Source organism: Salminus brasiliensis, chromosome 9 (assembly GCF_030463535.1).
Source record: "Salminus brasiliensis chromosome 9, fSalBra1.hap2, whole genome shotgun sequence".
Taxonomy (NCBI): Eukaryota; Metazoa; Chordata; class Actinopteri; order Characiformes; family Bryconidae; genus Salminus; species Salminus brasiliensis.
Window position 1 is genome coordinate 22,339,291 of NC_132886.1, and position 21,975 is coordinate 22,361,265.

Genomic DNA, 21,975 nt, shown 5'->3' on the forward strand with positions numbered 1-21,975 from the left:
GGTCCTTGACTGCAACCGCTAATGCCTGATATGGTGATATGTCCCTCGTAGCTCTATGGCACTACCACTAACCATTATTATTTTTTCTTCCACTTTTTAAATATTTCAGAGCTCATATATGAAATTTTTCCCCTTAAAACAGTGTTTAAAATTCAGCATATGCTGATTTATAATGGTCTGGTGGTAACTGTCCCGTATAGAATTGTTGGAAATACCGTTTGATTGGTCTGCGCATGCTTGCGTCGGAATGCCAATCAGCCCCTCCGTGAGCATGCGCAGTAGAAGACTGACGTCACGGCATCGAATGAGATAAAGTTTGTTAAAAAAATTATTTTCGTTGTTTCGGATGATGAAAAGACAATATGGGAGGTCGACTTAGTTATATGTGTTTTATAGAACTAGTCCACGTAGGCAGGTGGAAGAAACCCTGATTTTTCAGCTTCACCAGGATCGAGAGAAAAAGTCATCTCACAGAGTATTTAAGGGCTCGTTTTGAATGCCTGTTTGTGATTGGTCAGTTCTTTCGAAAATTGCAGTTCTGCGCTGTGTCTTGTCGCTAAACTTCCAGATAATACTCCCACTGTTCGCCTCTAACCACTTCCAACAGTTTCTTCTCTGCCTTTTATTTGGCTTCTTAATAAAAGCTTAAATTCTTCTCAAAACATTCTCTTAACCTTTTTTGCTCAAGCGTTCTAAAATTACATGCAGTTGGAAGCTTCTCTTTCTTCCCTGCTGAAGCCCAAATGATCAAATTGTCAAATCTTTTGTGGAGACCTTTGCTGCTCAAGGTCCTTGACTGCAACCGCTAATGTCTGTTATGGTGATATGTCCCTCGTAGCTCTATGGCATGACCACTAACCATTATTATTTTTTCTTCCACTTTTTAAATAATTCAGAGCTCATATATGACATTTTTCCCCTCAAAACAGTGTTTAAAACTCAGCATATGCTGATTTATAATGGTCTGGTCGGAACTGTCCCGTATAGAATTGTTGGAAATACCGTTTGACTGGTCTGCGCATGCTTGCGTCGGAATGCCAATCAGCCCCTCCGCGAGCATGCGCAATAGAAGACTGACGTCACGGTATCGAACGAGATGAAGTTTGTTTAAAAAATTATTTTCGTTGTTTCGGATGATGATAAGACAATCTGGGAGGTCGACTTAGTTATATGTGTTTTATTGAACTAGTCCACGTAGGCAGGTGGAAGAAACCCTGATTTTTCAGCTTCACCAGGATCGAGAGAAAAAGTCATCTCACAGAGTATTTAAGGGCTCGTTTTGAAGGTTTCTTTGTGCTTGGTCAGTTCTTTCGAAAATTGCAGTTCTGCGCTGTGTCTCTTCGCTAAACTTACAGATAATGCTTCCACTGTTCGCCTCTAACCACTTCCAACCGTCTCTTCTCTGCCTTTTATTTTGCTTCTTAAGAAAAGCTTAAATTCTTCTCAAAACATTCTCTTAACCTTTTTTGCTCAAGCGTTTCAAAATTAAATGCAATTGGAAGCTTCTCTTTCTTCTCTGCTGAAGCCCAAATGATCAAATTGGCAAATCTTTTGTGGAGACCTGTGCTGCTCAAGGTCTTTGACTGCAACCGCTAATGTCTGTTATGGCGATATGTCCCTCGTAGCTCTATGGCATGACCACTAACCATTGTTATTTTTTCTTCCACTTTTTAAATAATTCAGAGCTCATATATGAAATTTTCCCCCTTAAAACAGTGTTTAAAACTCAGCATATGCTGATTTATAATGTTCTGGTGGTAACTGTCCCGTATAGAATTGTTGGAAATACCGTTTGACTGGTCTGCGCATGCTTGCGTCGGAATGCCAATCAGCCCCTCCGTGAGCATGCGCAGTAGAAGACTGACGTCACGGTATCGAATGAGATGAAGTTTGTTTAAAAAATTATTTTCGTTGTTTCGGATGATGAAAAGACAATATGGGAGGTCGACTTAGTTACATGTGTTTTATAGAACTAGTCCACGTAGGCAGGTGGAAGAAACCCTGATTTTTCAGCTTCACCAGGATCGAGAGAAAAAGTCATCTCACAGAGTATTTAAGGGCTCGTTTTGAATGCCTGTTTGTGATTGGTTAGTTCTTTCGAAAATTGCAGTTCTGCGCTGTGTTTCCTCGCTAAACTTACAGATAATACTCCCACTGTTCGCCTCTAACCACTTCCAACCGTCTCTTCTCTGCCTTTTATTTGGCTTCTTAAGAAAAGCTTAAATTCTTCTCAAAACATTCTCTTAACCTTTTTTGCTCAAGCGTTCTAAAATTAAATGCAGTTGGAAGCTTCTCTTTCTACTCTGCTGAAGCCCAAATGATCAAATTGGCAAATCTTTTGTGAAGACCTGTGCTTCTCAAGGTCCTTGACTGCAACCGCTAATGCCTGATATGGTGATATGTCCCTCGTAGCTCTATGGCACTACCACTAACCATTATTATTTTTTCTTCCACTTTTTAAATATTTCAGAGCTCATATATGAAATTTTTCCCCTTAAAACAGTGTTTAAAATTCAGCATATGCTGATTTATAATGTTCTGGTGGTAACTGTCCCGTATAGAATTGTTGGAAATACCGTTTGACTGGTCTGCGCATGCTTGCGTCGGAATGCCAATCAGCCCCTCCGTGAGCATGCGCAGTAGAAGACTGACGTCACGGCATCGAATGAGATAAAGTTTGTTAAAAAAATTATTTTCGTTGTTTCGGATGATGAAAAGACAATATGGGAGGTCGACTTAGTTATATGTGTTTTATAGAACTAGTCCACGTAGGCAGGTGGAAGAAACCCTGATTTTTCAGCTTCACCAGGATCGAGAGAAAAAGTCATCTCACAGAGTATTTAAGGGCTCGTTTTGAATGCCTGTTTGTGATTGGTCAGTTCTTTCGAAAATTGCAGTTCTGCGCTGTGTCTTGTCGCTAAACTTCCAGATAATACTCCCACTGTTCGCCTCTAACCACTTCCAACCGTTTCTTCTCTGCCTTTTATTTGGCTTCTTAATAAAAGCTTAAATTATTCTCAAAACATTCTCTTAACCTTTTTTGCTCAAGCGTTCTAAAATTACATGCAGTTGGAAGCTTCTCTTTCTTCCCTGCTGAAGCCCAAATGATCAAATTGGCAAATCTTTTGTGGAGACCTGTGCTGCTCAAGGTCCTTGACTGCAAAAGCTAATGTCTGTTATGGTGATATGTCCCTCTTAGCTCTATGGCATGACCACTAACCATTATTATTTTTTCTTCCACTTTTTAAATAATTCAGAGCTCATATATGACATGTTTTCCCCTTAAAACAGTGTTTAAAACTCAGCATATGCTGATTTATAATGGTCTGGTCGGAACTGTCCCGTATAGAATTGTTGGAAATACCGTTTGACTGGTCTGCGCATGCTTGCGTCGGAATGCCAATCACCCCCTTCGTGAGCATGCGCAGTAGAAGACTGACGTCACGGTATCGAATGAGATGAAGTTTGTTTAAAAAATTATTTTCGTTGTTTCCGATGATGAAAAGATAATCTGGGAGGTCGACTTAGGTATATGTGTTTTATAGAACTAGTCCACGTAGGCAGGTGGAAGAAACCCTGATTTTTCAGCTTCACCAGGATCGAGAGAAAAAGTCATCTCACAGAGTATTTAATGGCTCGATTTGACTACCTGTTTGTGATTGGTCAGTTCTTTCGAAAATTGCAGTTCTGCGCTGTGACTCCTTGCTAAACTTCCAGATAATACTCCCACTGTTCGCCTCTAACCACTTCCAACCGTCTCCTCTCTGCCTTTTATTTGGCTTCTTAATAAAAGCTTAAATTCTTCTCAAAACATTCTCTTAACCTTTTTTGCTCAAGCGTTCTAAAATTACATGCAGTTGGAAGCTTCTCTTTCTTCCCTGCTGAAGCCCAAATGATCAAATTGTCAAATCTTTTGTGGAGACCTTTGCTGCTCAAGGTCTTTGACTGCAACCGCTAATGTCTGTTATGGTGATATGTCCCTCGTAGCTCTATGGCATGACCACTAACCATTGTTATTTTTTCTTCCACTTTTTAAATAATTCAGAGCTCATATATGACATTTTTTCACCATAAAACAGTGTTTAAACCTCAGCATATGCTGATTTATAATGGTCTGGTGATAACTATCCCGTATAGAAATGTTGGAAATACCGTTTGACTGGTCTGCGCATGCTTGCTTCGGAATGCCAATCAGCCCTCCACGAGCATGCGCAGTAGAAGACTGACGTCACGGCATCGAATGAGATAAAGTTTGTTTAAAAAATTATTTTCGTTGTTTCGGATGATGAAAAGACAATATGGGAGGTCGACTTAGTTACATGTGTTTTATAGAACTAGTCCACGTAGGCAGGTGGAAGAAACCCTGATTTTTCAGCTTCACCAGGATCGAGAGAAAAAGTAATCTCACAGAGTATTTAAGGGCTCGTTTTGAAGGTTTGTTTGTGCTTGGTCAGTTCTTTCGAAAATTGCAGTTCTGCGCTGTGTCACTTCGCTAAACTTACAGATAATGCTTCCACTGTTCGCCTCTAACCACTTCCAACCGTCTCTTCTCTGCCTTTTATTTGGCTTCTTAAGAAAAGCTTAAATTCTTCTCAAAACATTCTCTTAACCTTTTTTGCTCAAGCGTTTCAAAATTAAATGCAATTGGAAGCTTCTCTTTCTTCTCTGCTGAAGCCCAAATGATCAAATTGGCAAATCTTTTGTGGAGACCTGTGCTGCTCAAGGTCTTTGACTGCAACCGCTAATGTCTGTTATGGTGATATGTCCCTCGTAGCTCTATGGCATGACCACTAACCATTGTTATTTTTTCTTCCACTTTTTAAATAATTCAGAGCTAATATATGAAATTTTTCCCCTTAAAACAGTGTTTAAAACTCAGCATATGCTGATTTATAATGTTCTGGTGGTAACTGTCCCGTATAGAATTGTTGGAAATACCGATTGACTGGTCTGCGCATGCTTGCGTCGGAATGCCAATCAGCCCCTCCGTGAGCATGCGCAGTAGAAGACTGACGTCACGGTATCGAATGAGATGAAGTTTGTTTAAAAAATTATTTTCGTTGTTTCGGATGATGAAAAGACAATATGGGAGGTCGACTTAGTTATATGTGTTTTATAGAACTAGTCCACGTAGGCAGGTGGAAGAAACCCTGATTTTTCAGCTTCACCAGGATCGAGAGAAAAAGTCATCTCACAGAGTATTTAAGGGCTCGTTTTGAATGCCTGTTTGTGATTGGTCAGTTCTTTCGAAAATTGCAGTTCTGCGCTGTGTCTTGTCGCTAAATTTCCAGATAATACTCCCACTGTTCGCCTCTAACCACTTCCAACCGTTTCTTCTCTGCCTTTTATTTGGCTTGTTAATAAAAGCTTAAATTCTTCTCAAAACATTCTCTTAACCTTTTTTGATCAAGCGTTCTAAAATTACATGCAGTTGGAAGCTTCTCTTTCTTCCCTGCTGAAGCCCAAATGATCAAATTGGCAAATCTTTTGTGGAGACCTTTGCTGCTCAAGGTCCTTGACTGCAACCGCTAATGTCTGTTATGGTGATATGTCCCTCGTAGCTCTATGGCATGACCACTAACCATTATTATTTTTTCTTCCACTTTTTAAATAATTCAGAGCTCATATATGACATTTTTCCCCTCAAAACAGTTTTTAAAACTCAGCATATGCTGATTTATAATGGTCTGGTCGGAACTGTCCCGTATAAAATTGTTGGAAATACCGTTTGACTTGTCTGCGCATGCTTGCGTCGGAATGCCAATCAGCCCCTCCGTGAGCATGCGCAGTAGAAGACTGACGTCACGGTATCGAATGAGATGAAGTTTGTTTAAAAAATTATTTTCGTTGTTTCCGATGATGAAAAGATAATCTGGGAGGTCGACTTAGGTATATGTGTTTTATAGAACTAGTCCACGTAGGCAGGTGGAAGAAACCCTGATTTTTCAGCTTCACCAGGATCGAGAGAAAAAGTCATCTCACAGAGTATTTAAGGGCTCGTTTTGACTGCCTGTTTGTGATTGGTCAGTTCTTTCGAAAATTGCAGTTCTGCGCTGTGACTCCTTCCTAAACTTACAGATAATACTCCCACTGTTCGCCTCTAACCACTTCCAACCGTCTCCTCTCTGCCTTTTATTTGGCTTCTTAATAAAAGCTTAAATTCTTCTCAAAACATTCTCTTAACCTTTTTTGCTCAAGCGTTTCAAAATTAAATGCAATTGGAAGCTTCTCTTTCTTCTCTGCTGAAGCCCAAATGATCAAATTGGCAAATCTTTTGTGGAGACCTGTGCTGCTCAAGGTCTTTGACTGCAACCGCTAATGTCTGTTATGGTGATATGTCACTCGTAGCTCTATGGCATGACCACTAACCATTGTTATTTTTTCTTCCACTTTTTAAATAATTCAGAGCTCATATATGACATTTTTTCACCATAAAACAGTGTTTAAACCTCAGCATATGCTGATTTATAATGGTCTGGTGATAACTATCCCGTATAGAAATGTTGGAAATACCGTTTGACTGGTCTGCGCATGCTTGCTTCGGAATGCCAATCAGCCCCTCCACGAGCATGCGCAGTAGAAGACTGACGTCACGGCATCGAATGAGATAAAGTTTGTTTAAAAAATTATTTTCGTTGTTTCCGATGATGAAAAGACAATCTGGGAGGTCGACTTAGTTATATGTGTTTTATAGAACTAGTCCACGTAGGCAGGTGGAAGAAACCCTGATTTTTCAGCTTCACCAGGATCGAGAGAAAAAGTAATCTCACAGAGTATTTAAGGGCTCGTTTTGAAGGTTTGTTTGTGCTTGGTCAGTTCTTTTGAAAATTGCACTTCTGCGCTGTGTCTTCTCGCTAAACTTCCAGATAATACTCCCACTGTTCGCCTCTAACCACTTCCAACCGTCTCTTCTCTCTCTTTTATTTGGCTTCTTAATAAAAGCTTAAATTCTTCTCAAAACATTCTCTTAACCATTTTGGCTGAAGCGTTCTAAAATTACATGCAGTTGAAAGCTTCTCTTTCTTCTCTGCTGAATCCCAAATGATCAAATGATCAAATCTTTTGTGGAGACCTGTGCTGCTCAAGGTCCTTGACTGCAACCGCTAATGCCTGATATGGTGATATGTCCCTCGTAGCTCTATGGCACTACCACTAACCATTATTATTTTTTCTTCCACTTTTTAAATATTTCAGAGCTCATATATGAAATTTTTCCCCTTAAAACAGTGTTTAAAATTCAGCATATGCTGATTTATAATGGTCTGGTGGTAACTGTCCCGTATAGAATTGTTGGAAATACCGTTTGATTGGTCTGCGCATGCTTGCGTCGGAATGCCAATCAGCCCCTCCGTGAGCATGCGCAGTAGAAGACTGACGTCACGGCATCGAATAAGATAAAGTTTGTTAAAAAAATTATTTTCGTTGTTTCGGATGATGAAAAGACAATATGGGAGGTCGACTTAGTTATATGTGTTTTATAGAACTAGTCCACGTAGGCAGGTGGAAGAAACCCTGATTTTTCAGCTTCACCAGGATCGAGAGAAAAAGTCATCTCACATAGTATTTAAGGGCTCGTTTTGAATGCCTGTTTGTGATTGGTCAGTTCTTTCGAAAATTGCAGTTCTGCGCTGTGTCTTGTCGCTAAACTTCCAGATAATACTCCCACTGTTCGCCTCTAACCACTTCCAACCGTTTCTTCTCTGCCTTTTATTTGGCTTCTTAATAAAAGCTTAAATTCTTCTCAAAACATTCTCTTAACCTTTTTTGCTCAAGCGTTCTAAAATTACATGCAGTTGGAAGCTTCTCTTTCTTCCCTGCTGAAGCCCAAATGATCAAATTGTCAAATCTTTTGTGGAGACCTTTGCTGCTCAAGGTCCTTGACTGCAACCGCTAATGTCTGTTATGGTGATATGTCCCTCGTAGCTCTATGGCATGACCACTAACCATTATTATTTTTTCTTCCACTTTTTAAATAATTCAGAGCTCATATATGACATTTTTCCCCTCAAAACAGTGTTTAAAACTCAGCATATGCTGATTTATAATGTTCTGGTGGTAACTGTCCCGTATAGAATTGTTGGAAATACCGTTTGACTGGTCTGCGCATGCTTGCGTCGGAATGCCAATCACCCCCTTCGTGAGCATGCGCAGTAGAAGATTGACGTCACGGTATCGAATGAGATGAAGTTTGTTTAAAAAATTATTTTCGTTGTTTCGGATGATGAAAAGACAATATGGGAGGTCGACTTAGTTACATGTGTTTTATAGAACTAGTCCACGTAGGCAGGTGGAAGAAACCCTGATTTTTCAGCTTCACCAGGATCGAGAGAAAAAGTCATCTCACAGAGTATTTAAGGCCTCGTTTTGAATGCCTGTTTGTGATTGGTTAGTTCTTTCGAAAATTGCAGTTCTGCGCTGTGTTTCCTCGCTAAACTTACAGATAATACTCCCACTGTTCGCCTCTAACCACTTCCTACCGTCTTTTCTCTGCCTTTTATTTGGCTTCTTAAGAAAAGCTTAAATTCTTCTCAAAACATTCTCTTAACCTTTTTTGCTCAAGCGTTCTAAAATTAAATGCAGTTGGAAGCTTCTCTTTCTTCTCTGCTGAAGCCCAAATGATCAAATTGGAAAATCTTTTGTGAAGACCTGTGCTTCTCAAGGTCCTTGACTGCAACCGCTAATGCCTGATATGGTGATATGTCCCTCGTAGCTCTATGGCACTACCACTAACCATTATTATTTTTTCTTCCACTTTTTAAATATTTCAGAGCTCATATATGAAATTTTTCCCCTTAAAACAGTGTTTAAAATTCAGCATATGCTGATTTATAATGGTCTGGTGGTAACTGTCCCGTATAGAATTGTTGGAAATACCGTTTGATTGGTCTGCGCATGCTTGCGTCGGAATGCCAATCAGCCCCTCCGTGAGCATGCGCAGTAGAAGACTGACGTCACGGCATCGAATGAGATAAAGTTTGTTAAAAAAATTATTTTCGTTGTTTCGGATGATGAAAAGACAATATGGGAGGTCGACTTAGTTATATGTGTTTTATAGAACTAGTCCACGTAGGCAGGTGGAAGAAACCCTGATTTTTCAGCTTCACCAGGATCGAGAGAAAAAGTCATCTCACAGAGTATTTAAGGGCTCGTTTTGAATGCCTGTTTGTGATTGGTCAGTTCTTTCGAAAATTGCAGTTCTGCGCTGTGTCTTGTCGCTAAACTTCCAGATAATACTCCCACTGTTCGCCTCTAACCACTTCCAACAGTTTCTTCTCTGCCTTTTATTTGGCTTCTTAATAAAAGCTTAAATTCTTCTCAAAACATTCTCTTAACCTTTTTTGCTCAAGCGTTCTAAAATTACATGCAGTTGGAAGCTTCTCTTTCTTCCCTGCTGAAGCCCAAATGATCAAATTGTCAAATCTTTTGTGGAGACCTTTGCTGCTCAAGGTCCTTGACTGCAACCGCTAATGTCTGTTATGGTGATATGTCCCTCGTAGCTCTATGGCATGACCACTAACCATTATTATTTTTTCTTCCACTTTTTAAATAATTCAAAGCTCATATATGACATTTTTCCCCTCAAAACAGTGTTTAAAACTCAGCATATGCTGATTTATAATGGTCTGGTCGGAACTGTCCCGTATAGAATTGTTGGAAATACCGTTTGACTGGTCTGCGCATGCTTGCGTCGGAATGCCAATCAGCCCCTCCGTGAGCATGCGCAATAGAAGACTGACGTCACGGTATCGAACGAGATGAAGTTTGTTTAAAAAATTATTTTCGTTGTTTCGGATGATGATAAGACAATCTGGGAGGTCGACTTAGTTATATGTGTTTTATTGAACTAGTCCACGTAGGCAGGTGGAAGAAACCCTGATTTTTCAGCTTCACCAGGATCGAGAGAAAAAGTCATCTCACAGAGTATTTAAGGGCTCGTTTTGAAGGTTTCTTTGTGCTTGGTCAGTTCTTTCGAAAATTGCAGTTCTGCGCTGTGTCTCTTCGCTAAACTTACAGATAATGCTTCCACTGTTCGCCTCTAACCACTTCCAACCGTCTCTTCTCTGCCTTTTATTTTGCTTCTTAAGAAAAGCTTAAATTCTTCTCAAAACATTCTCTTAACCTTTTTTGCTCAAGCGTTTCAAAATTAAATGCAATTGGAAGCTTCTCTTTCTTCTCTGCTGAAGCCCAAATGATCAAATTGGCAAATCTTTTGTGGAGACCTGTGCTGCTCAAGGTCTTTGACTGCAACCGCTAATGTCTGTTATGGCGATATGTCCCTCGTAGCTCTATGGCATGACCACTAACCATTGTTATTTTTTCTTCCACTTTTTAAATAATTCAGAGCTCATATATGAAATTTTCCCCCTTAAAACAGTGTTTAAAACTCAGCATATGCTGATTTATAATGTTCTGGTGGTAACTGTCCCGTATAGAATTGTTGGAAATACCGTTTGACTGGTCTGCGCATGCTTGCGTCGGAATGCCAATCAGCCCCTCCGTGAGCATGCGCAGTAGAAGACTGACGTCACGGTATCGAATGAGATGAAGTTTGTTTAAAAAATTATTTTCGTTGTTTCGGATGATGAAAAGACAATATGGGAGGTCGACTTAGTTACATGTGTTTTATAGAACTAGTCCACGTAGGCAGGTGGAAGAAACCCTGATTTTTCAGCTTCACCAGGATCGAGAGAAAAAGTCATCTCACAGAGTATTTAAGGGCTCGTTTTGAATGCCTGTTTGTGATTGGTTAGTTCTTTCGAAAATTGCAGTTCTGCGCTGTGTTTCCTCGCTAAACTTACAGATAATACTCCCACTGTTCGCCTCTAACCACTTCCAACCGTCTCTTCTCTGCCTTTTATTTGGCTTCTTAAGAAAAGCTTAAATTCTTCTCAAAACATTCTCTTAACCTTTTTTGCTCAAGCGTTCTAAAATTAAATGCAGTTGGAAGCTTCTCTTTCTTCTCTGCTGAAGCCCAAATGATCAAATTGGCAAATCTTTTGTGAAGACCTGTGCTTCTCAAGGTCCTTGACTGCAACCGCTAATGCCTGATATGGTGATATGTCCCTCGTAGCTCTATGGCACTACCACTAACCATTATTATTTTTTCTTCCACTTTTTAAATATTTCAGAGCTCATATATGAAATTTTTCCCCTTAAAACAGTGTTTAAAACTCAGCATATGCTGATTTATAATGTTCTGGTGGTAACTGTCCCGTATAGAATTGTTGGAAATACCGTTTGACTGGTCTGCGCATGCTTGCGTCGGAATGCCAATCACCCCCTTCGTGAGCATGCGCAGTAGAAGATTGACGTCTCGGTATCGAATGAGATGAAGTTTGTTTAAAAAATTATTTTCGTTGTTTCGGATGATGAAAAGACAATATGGGAGGTCGACTTAGTTACATGTGTTTTATAGAACTAGTCCACGTAGGCAGGTGGAAGAAACCCTGATTTTTCAGCTTCACCAGGATCGAGAGAAAAAGTCATCTCACAGAGTATTTAAGGCCTCGTTTTGAATGCCTGTTTGTGATTGGTTAGTTCTTTCGAAAATTGCAGTTCTGCGCTGTGTTTCCTCGCTAAACTTACAGATAATACTCCCACTGTTCGCCTCTAACCACTTCCTACCGTCTTTTCTCTGCCTTTTATTTGGCTTCTTAAGAAAAGCTTAAATTCTTCTCAAAACATTCTCTTAACCTTTTTTGCTCAAGCGTTCTAAAATTAAATGCAGTTGGAAGCTTCTCTTTCTTCTCTGCTGAAGCCCAAATGATCAAATTGGAAAATCTTTTGTGAAGACCTGTGCTTCTCAAGGTCCTTGACTGCAACCGCTAATGCCTGATATGGTGATATGTCCCTCGTAGCTCTATGGCACTACCACTAACCATTATTATTTTTTCTTCCACTTTTTAAATATTTCAGAGCTCATATATGAAATTTTTCCCCTTAAAACAGTGTTTAAAATTCAGCATATGCTGATTTATAATGGTCTGGTGGTAACTGTCCCGTATAGAATTGTTGGAAATACCGTTTGATTGGTCTGCGCATGCTTGCGTCGGAATGCCAATCAGCCCCTCCGTGAGCATGCGCAGTAGAAGACTGACGTCACGGCATCGAATGAGATAAAGTTTGTTAAAAAAATTATTTTCGTTGTTTCGGATGATGAAAAGACAATATGGGAGGTCGACTTAGTTATATGTGTTTTATAGAACTAGTCCACGTAGGCAGGTGGAAGAAACCCTGATTTTTCAGCTTCACCAGGATCGAGAGAAAAAGTCATCTCACAGAGTATTTAAGGGCTCGTTTTGAATGCCTGTTTGTGATTGGTCAGTTCTTTCGAAAATTGCAGTTCTGCGCTGTGTCTTGTCGCTAAACTTCCAGATAATACTCCCACTGTTCGCCTCTAACCACTTCCAACAGTTTCTTCTCTGCCTTTTATTTGGCTTCTTAATAAAAGCTTAAATTCTTCTCAAAACATTCTCTTAACCTTTTTTGCTCAAGCGTTCTAAAATTACATGCAGTTGGAAGCTTCTCTTTCTTCCCTGCTGAAGCCCAAATGATCAAATTGTCAAATCTTTTGTGGAGACCTTTGCTGCTCAAGGTCCTTGACTGCAACCGCTAATGTCTGTTATGGTGATATGTCCCTCGTAGCTCTATGGCATGACCACTAACCATTATTATTTTTTCTTCCACTTTTTAAATAATTCAGAGCTCATATATGACATTTTTCCCCTCGAAACAGTGTTTAAAACTCAGCATATGCTGATTTATAATGGTCTGGTCGGAACTGTCCCGTATAGAATTGTTGGAAATACCGTTTGACTGGTCTGCGCATGCTTGCGTCGGAATGCCAATCAGCCCCTCCGCGAGCATGCGCAATAGAAGACTGACGTCACGGTATCGAACGAGATGAAGTTTGTTTAAAAAATTATTTTCGTTGTTTCGGATGATGATAAGACAATCTGGGAGGTCGACTTAGTTATATGTGTTTTATTGAACTAGTCCACGTAGGCAGGTGGAAGAAACCCTGATTTTTCAGCTTCACCAGGATCGAGAGAAAAAGTCATCTCACAGAGTATTTAAGGGCTCGTTTTGAAGGTTTCTTTGGGCTTGGTCAGTTCTTTCGAAAATTGCAGTTCTGCGCTGTGTCTCTTCGCTAAACTTACAGATAATGCTTCCACTGTTCGCCTCTAACCACTTCCAACCGTCTCTTCTCTGCCTTTTATTTTGCTTCTTAAGAAAAGCTTAAATTCTTCTCAAAACATTCTCTTAACCTTTTTTGCTCAAGCGTTTCAAAATTAAATGCAATTGGAAGCTTCTCTTTCTTCTCTGCTGAAGCCCAAATGATCAAATTGGCAAATCTTTTGTGGAGACCTGTGCTGCTCAAGGTCTTTGACTGCAACCGCTAATGTCTGTTATGGCGATATGTCCCTCGTAGCTCTATGGCATGACCACTAACCATTGTTATTTTTTCTTCCACTTTTTAAATAATTCAGAGCTCATATATGAAATTTTCCCCCTTAAAACAGTGTTTAAAACTCAGCATATGCTGATTTATAATGTTCTGGTGGTAACTGTCCCGTATAGAATTGTTGGAAATACCGTTTGACTGGTCTGCGCATGCTTGCGTCGGAATGCCAATCAGCCCCTCCGTGAGCATGCGCAGTAGAAGACTGACGTCACGGTATCGAATGAGATGAAGTTTGTTTAAAAAATTATTTTCGTTGTTTCGGATGATGAAACGACAATATGGGAGGTCGACTTAGTTACATGTGTTTTATAGAACTAGTCCACGTAGGCAGGTGGAAGAAACCCTGATTTTTCAGCTTCACCAGGATCGAGAGAAAAAGTCATCTCACAGAGTATTTAAGGGCTCGTTTTGAATGCCTGTTTGTGATTGGTTAGTTCTTTCGAAAATTGCAGTTCTGCGCTGTGTTTCCTCGCTAAACTTACAGATAATACTCCCACTGTTCGCCTCTAACCACTTCCAACCGTCTCTTCTCTGCCTTTTATTTGGCTTCTTAAGAAAAGCTTAAATTCTTCTCAAAACATTCTCTTAACCTTTTTTGCTCAAGCGTTCTAAAATTAAATGCAGTTGGAAGCTTCTCTTTCTACTCTGCTGAAGCCCAAATGATCAAATTGGCAAATCTTTTGTGAAGACCTGTGCTTCTCAAGGTCCTTGACTGCAACCGCTAATGCCTGATATGGTGATATGTCCCTCGTAGCTCTATGGCACTACCACTAACCATTATTATTTTTTCTTCCACTTTTTAAATATTTCAGAGCTCATATATGAAATTTTTCCCCTTAAAACAGTGTTTAAAATTCAGCATATGCTGATTTATAATGTTCTGGTGGTAACTGTCCCGTATAGAATTGTTGGAAATACCGTTTGACTGGTCTGCGCATGCTTGCGTCGGAATGCCAATCAGCCCCTCCGTGAGCATGCGCAGTAGAAGACTGACGTCACGGCATCGAATGAGATAAAGTTTGTTAAAAAAATTATTTTCGTTGTTTCGGATGATGAAAAGACAATATGGGAGGTCGACTTAGTTATATGTGTTTTATAGAACTAGTCCACGTAGGCAGGTGGAAGAAACCCTGATTTTTCAGCTTCACCAGGATCGAGAGAAAAAGTCATCTCACAGAGTATTTAAGGGCTCGTTTTGAATGCCTGTTTGTGATTGGTCAGTTCTTTCGAAAATTGCAGTTCTGCGCTGTGTCTTGTCTCTAAACTTCCAGATAATACTCCCACTGTTCGCCTCTAACCACTTCCAACCGTTTCTTCTCTGCCTTTTATTTGGCTTCTTAATAAAAGCTTAAATTATTCTCAAAACATTCTCTTAACCTTTTTTGCTCAAGCGTTCTAAAATTACATGCAGTTGGAAGCTTCTCTTTCTTCCCTGCTGAAGCCCAAATGATCAAATTGGCAAATCTTTTGTGGAGACCTGTGCTGCTCAAGGTCCTTGACTGCAAAAGCTAATGTCTGTTATGGTGATATGTCCCTCTTAGCTCTATGGCATGACCACTAACCATTATTATTTTTTCTTCCACTTTTTAAATAATTCAGAGCTCATATATGACATGTTTTCCCCTTAAAACAGTGTTTAAAACTCAGCATATGCTGATTTATAATGGTCTGGTCGGAACTGTCCCGTATAGAATTGTTGGAAATACCGTTTGACTGGTCTGCGCATGCTTGCGTCGGAATGCCAATCACCCCCTTCGTGAGCATGCGCAGTAGAAGACTGACGTCACGGTATCGAATGAGATGAAGTTTGTTTAAAAAATTATTTTCGTTGTTTCCGATGATGAAAAGATAATCTGGGAGGTCGACTTAGGTATATGTGTTTTATAGAACTAGTCCACGTAGGCAGGTGGAAGAAACCCTGATTTTTCAGCTTCACCAGGATCGAGAGAAAAAGTCATCTCACAGAGTATTTAATGGCTCGATTTGACTACCTGTTTGTGATTGGTCAGTTCTTTCGAAAATTGCAGTTCTGCGCTGTGACTCCTTGCTAAACTTCCAGATAATACTCCCACTGTTCGCCTCTAACCACTTCCAACCGTCTCCTCTCTGCCTTTTATTTGGCTTCTTAATAAAAGCTTAAATTCTTCTCAAAACATTCTCTTAACCTTTTTTGCTCAAGCGTTCTAAAATTACATGCAGTTGGAAGCTTCTCTTTCTTCCCTGCTGAAGCCCAAATGATCAAATTGTCAAATCTTTTGTGGAGACCTTTGCTGCTCAAGGTCCTTGACTGCAACCGCTAATGTCTGTTATGGTGATATGTCCCTCGTAGCTCTATGGCATGACCACTAACCATTATTATTTTTTCTTCCACTTTTTAAATAATTCAGAGCTCATATATGACATTTTTCCCCTCAAAACAGTGTTTAAAACTCAGCATATGCTGATTTATAATGGTCTGGTCGGAACTGTCCCGTATAGAATTGTTGGAAATACCGTTTGACTGGTCTGCGCATGCTTGCGTCGGAATGCCAATCAGCCCCTCCGCGAGCATGCGCAATAGAAGACTGACGTCACGGTATCGAACGAGATGAAGTTTGTTTAAAAAATTATTTTCGTTGTTTCGGATGATGAAAAGACAATCTGGGAGGTCCACTTAGTTATATGTGTTTTATAGAACTAGTCCACGTAGGCAGGTGGAAGAAACCCTGATTTTTCAGCTTCACCAGGATCGAGAGAAAAAGTAATCTCACAGAGTATTTAAGGTCTCGTTTTGAAGGTTTGTTTGTACTTGGTCAGTTCTTTCGAAAATTGCAGTTCTGCGCTGTGTCTCTTCGCTAAACTTACAGATAATGCTTCCACTGTTCGCCTCTAACCACTTCCAACCGTCTCTTCTCTGCCTTTTATTTTGCTTCTAAAGAAAAGCTTAAATTCTTCTCAAAACATTCTCTCAACCTTTTTTGCTCAAGCGTTTCAAAATTAAATGCAATTGGAAGCTTCTCTTTCTTCTCTGCTGAAGCCCAAATGATCAAATTGGCAAATCTTTTGTGGAGACCTGTGCTGCTCAAGGTCTTTGACTGCAACCGCTAATGTCTGTTATGGTGATATGTCCCTCGTAGCTCTATGGCATGACCACTAACCATTGTTATTTTTTTTCCACTTTTTAAATAATTCAGAGCTCATATATGACATTTTTTCACCTTAAAACAGTGTTTAAACCTCAGCATATACTGATTTATAATGGTCTGGTGATAACTATCCCGTATAGAAATGTTGGAAATACCGTTTGACTGGTCTGCGCATGCTTGCTTCGGAATGCCAATCAGCCCCTCCGCGAGCATGCGCAGTAGAAGACTGACGTCACGGCATCGAATGAGATAAAGTTTGTTTAAAAAATTATTTTCGTTGTTTCCGATGATGAAAAGACAATCTGGGAAGTCGACTTAGTTATATGTGTTTTATACAACTAGTCCACGTAGGCAGGTGGAAGAAACCCTGATTTTTCAGCTTCACCAGGATCGAGAGAAAAAGTCATCTCACAGAGTATTTCAGGGCTCGTTTTGATTGCCTGTTTGTGATTGGTCAGTTCTTTTGAAAATTGCAGTTCTGCGCTGAGTCTTCTCGCTAAACTTCCAGATAATACTCCCACTGTTCGCCTCTAACCACTTTCAACCGTCTCTTCTCTGCCTTTTATTTGGCTTCTTAATAAAAGCTTAAATTCTTCTCAAAACATTCTCTTAACCTTTTTTGCTCAAGCGTTCTAAAATTACATGCAGTTGGAAGCTTCTCTTTCTTCCCTCCTGAAGCCCAAATGATCAAATTGGCAAATCTTTTGTGGAGACCTGTGCTGCTCAAGGTCCTTGACTGCAACCGCTAATGCCTGATATGGTGATATGTCCCTCGTAGCTCTATGGCACTACCACTAACCATTATTATTTTTTCTTCCACTTTTTAAATATTTCAGAGCTCATATATGAAATTTTTCCCCTTAAAACAGTGTTTAAAATTCAGCATATGCTGATTTATAATGGTCTGGTGATAACTATCCCGTATAGAAATGTTGGACATACCGTTTGACTGGTCTGCGCATGCTTGCTTCGGAATGCCAATCAGCCCCTCCGCGAGCATGCGCAGTAGAAGACTGACGTCACGGCATCGAATGAGATAAAGTTTGTTTAAAAAATTATTTTCGTTGTTTCCGATGATGAAAAGACAATGTGGGAGGTCGACTTAGTTATATGTGTTTTATAGAACTAGTCCACGTAGGCAGGTGGAAGAAACCCTGATTTTTCAGCTTCACCAGGATCGAGAGAAAAAGTAATCTCACAGAGTATTTAAGGGCTCGTTTTGAAGGTTTGTTTGTGCTTGGTCAGTTCTTTCGAAAATTGCGCTTCTGCGCTGTGTCTTCTCGCTAAACTTCCAGATAATACTCCCACTGTTCGCCTCTAACCACTTCCAACCGTCTCTTCTCTGTCTTTTATTTGGCTTCTTAATAAAAGCTTAAATTCTTCTCAAAACATTCTCTTAACCATTTTGGCTGAAGCGTTCTAAAATTACATGCAGTTGAAAGCTTCTCTTTCTTCTCTGCTGAATCCCAAATGATCAAATGATCAAATCTTTTGTGGAGACCTGTGCTGCTCAAGGTCCTTGACTGCAACCGCTAATGCCTGATATGGTGATATGTCCCTCGTAGCTCTATGGCACTACCACTAACCATTATTATTTTTTCTTCCACTTTTTAAATATTTCAGAGCTCATATATGAAATTTTTCCCCTTAAAACAGTGTTTAAAATTCAGCATATGCTGATTTATAATGGTCTGGTGGTAACTGTCCCGTATAGAATTGTTGGAAATACCGTTTGATTGGTCTGCGCATGCTTGCGTCGGAATGCCAATCAGCCCCTCCGTGAGCATGCGCAGTAGAAGACTGACGTCACGGCATCGAATAAGATAAAGTTTGTTAAAAAAATTATTTTCGTTGTTTCGGATGATGAAAAGACAATATGGGAGGTCGACTTAGTTATATGTGTTTTATAGAACTAGTCCACGTAGGCAGGTGGAAGAAACCCTGATTTTTCAGCTTCACCAGGATCGAGAGAAAAAGTCATCTCACATAGTATTTAAGGGCTCGTTTTGAATGCCTGTTTGTGATTGGTCAGTTCTTTCGAAAATTGCAGTTCTGCGCTGTGTCTTGTCGCTAAACTTCCAGATAATACTCCCACTGTTCGCCTCTAACCACTTCCAACCGTTTCTTCTCTGCCTTTTATTTGGCTTCTTAATAAAAGCTTAAATTCTTCTCAAAACATTCTCTTAACCTTTTTTGCTCAAGCGTTCTAAAATTACATGCAGTTGGAAGCTTCTCTTTCTTCCCTGCTGAAGCCCAAATGATCAAATTGTCAAATCTTTTGTGGAGACCTTTGCTGCTCAAGGTCCTTGACTGCAACCGCTAATGTCTGTTATGGTGATATGTCCCTCGTAGCTCTATGGCATGACCACTAACCATTATTATTTTTTCTTCCACTTTTTAAATAATTCAGAGCTCATATATGACATTTTTCCCCTCAAAACAGTGTTTAAAACTCAGCATATGCTGATTTATAATGTTCTGGTGGTAACTGTCCCGTATAGAATTGTTGGAAATACCGTTTGACTGGTCTGCGCATGCTTGCGTCGGAATGCCAATCACCCCCTTCGTGAGCATGCGCAGTAGAAGATTGACGTCACGGTATCGAATGAGATGAAGTTTGTTTAAAAAATTATTTTCGTTGTTTCGGATGATGAAAAGACAATATGGGAGGTCGACTTAGTTACATGTGTTTTATAGAACTAGTCCACGTAGGCAGGTGGAAGAAACCCTGATTTTTCAGCTTCACCAGGATCGAGAGAAAAAGTCATCTCACAGAGTATTTAAGGCCTCGTTTTGAATGCCTGTTTGTGATTGGTTAGTTCTTTCGAAAATTGCAGTTCTGCGCTGTGTTTCCTCGCTAAACTTACAGATAATACTCCCACTGTTCGCCTCTAACCACTTCCTACCGTCTTTTCTCTGCCTTTTATTTGGCTTCTTAAGAAAAGCTTAAATTCTTCTCAAAACATTCTCTTAACCTTTTTTGCTCAAGCGTTCTAAAATTAAATGCAGTTGGAAGCTTCTCTTTCTTCTCTGCTGAAGCCCAAATGATCAAATTGGCAAATCTTTTGTGAAGACCTGTGCTTCTCAAGGTCCTTGACTGCAACCGCTAATGCCTGATATGGTGATATGTCCCTCGTAGCTCTATGGCACTACCACTAACCATTATTATTTTTTTTCCACTTTTTAAATATTTCAGAGCTCATATATGAAATTTTTCCCCTTAAAACAGTGTTTAAAATTCAGCATATGCTGATTTATAATGGTCTGGTGGTAACTGTCCCGTATAGAATTGTTGGAAATACCGTTTGATTGGTCTGCGCATGCTTGCGTCGGAATGCCAATCAGCCCCTCCGTGAGCATGCGCAGTAGAAGACTGACGTCACGGCATCGAATGAGATAAAGTTTGTTAAAAAAATTATTTTCGTTGTTTCGGATGATGAAAAGACAATATGGGAGGTCGACTTAGTTATATGTGTTTTATAGAACTAGTCCACGTAGGCAGGTGGAAGAAACCCTGATTTTTCAGCTTCACCAGGATCGAGAGAAAAAGTCATCTCACAGAGTATTTAAGGGCTCGTTTTGAATGCCTGTTTGTGATTGGTCAGTTCTTTCGAAAATTGCAGTTCTGCGCTGTGTCTTGTCGCTAAACTTCCAGATAATACTCCCACTGTTCGCCTCTAACCACTTCCAACAGTTTCTTCTCTGCCTTTTATTTGGCTTCTTAATAAAAGCTTAAATTCTTCTCAAAACATTCTCTTAACCTTTTTTGCTCAAGCGTTCTAAAATTACATGCAGTTGGAAGCTTCTCTTTCTTCCCTGCTGAAGCCCAAATGATCAAATTGTCAAATCTTTTGTGGAGACCTTTGCTGCTCAAGGTCCTTGACTGCAACCGCTAATGTCTGTTATGGTGATATGTCCCTCGTAGCTCTATGGCATGACCACTAACCATTATTATTTTTTCTTCCACTTTTTAAATAATTCAGAGCTCATATATGACATTTTTCCCCTCAAAACAGTGTTTAAAACTCAGCATATGCTGATTTATAATGGTCTGGTCGGAACTGTCCCGTATAGAATTGTTGGAAATACCGTTTGACTGGTCTGCGCATGCTTGCGTCGGAATGCCAATCAGCCCCTCCGCGAGCATGCGCAATAGAAGACTGACGTCACGGTATCGAACGAGATGAAGTTTGTTTAAAAAATTATTTTCGTTGTTTCGGATGATGATAAGACAATCTGGGAGGTCGACTTAGTTATATGTGTTTTATTGAACTAGTCCACGTAGGCAGGTGGAAGAAACCCTGATTTTTCAGCTTCACCAGGATCGAGAGAAAAAGTCATCTCACAGAGTATTTAAGGGCTCGTTTTGAAGGTTTCTTTGTGCTTGGTCAGTTCTTTCGAAAATTGCAGTTCTGCGCTGTCTCTTCGCTAAACTTACAGATAATGCTTCCACTGTTCGCCTCTAACCACTTCCAACCGTCTCTTCTCTGCCTTTTATTTTGCTTCTTAAGAAAAGCTTAAATTCTTCTCAAAACATTCTCTTAACCTTTTTTGCTCAAGCGTTTCAAAATTAAATGCAATTGGAAGCTTCTCTTTCTTCTCTGCTGAAGCCCAAATGATCAAATTGGCAAATCTTTTGTGGAGACCTGTGCTGCTCAAGGTCTTTGACTGCAACCGCTAATGTCTGTTATGGCGATATGTCCCTCGTAGCTCTATGGCATGACCACTAACCATTGTTATTTTTTCTTCCACTTTTTAAATAATTCAGAGCTCATATATGAAATTTTCCCCCTTAAAACAGTGTTTAAAACTCAGCATATGCTGATTTATAATGTTCTGGTGGTAACTGTCCCGTATAGAATTGTTGGAAATACCGTTTGACTGGTCTGCGCATGCTTGCGTCGGAATGCCAATCAGCCCCTCCGTGAGCATGCGCAGTAGAAGACTGACGTCACTGTATCGAATGAGATGAAGTTTGTTTAAAAAATTATTTTCGTTGTTTCGGATGATGAAAAGACAATATGGGAGGTCGACTTAGTTACATGTGTTTTATAGAACTAGTCCACGTAGGCAGGTGGAAGAAACCCTGATTTTTCAGCTTCACCAGGATCGAGAGAAAAAGTCATCTCACAGAGTATTTAAGGGCTCGTTTTGAATGCCTGTTTGTGATTGGTTAGTTCTTTCGAAAATTGCAGTTCTGCGCTGTGTTTCCTCGCTAAACTTACAGATAATACTCCCACTGTTCGCCTCTAACCACTTCCAACCGTCTCTTCTCTGCCTTTTATTTGGCTTCTTAAGAAAAGCTTAAATTCTTCTCAAAACATTCTCTTAACCTTTTTTGCTCAAGCGTTCTAAAATTAAATGCAGTTGGAAGCTTCTCTTTCT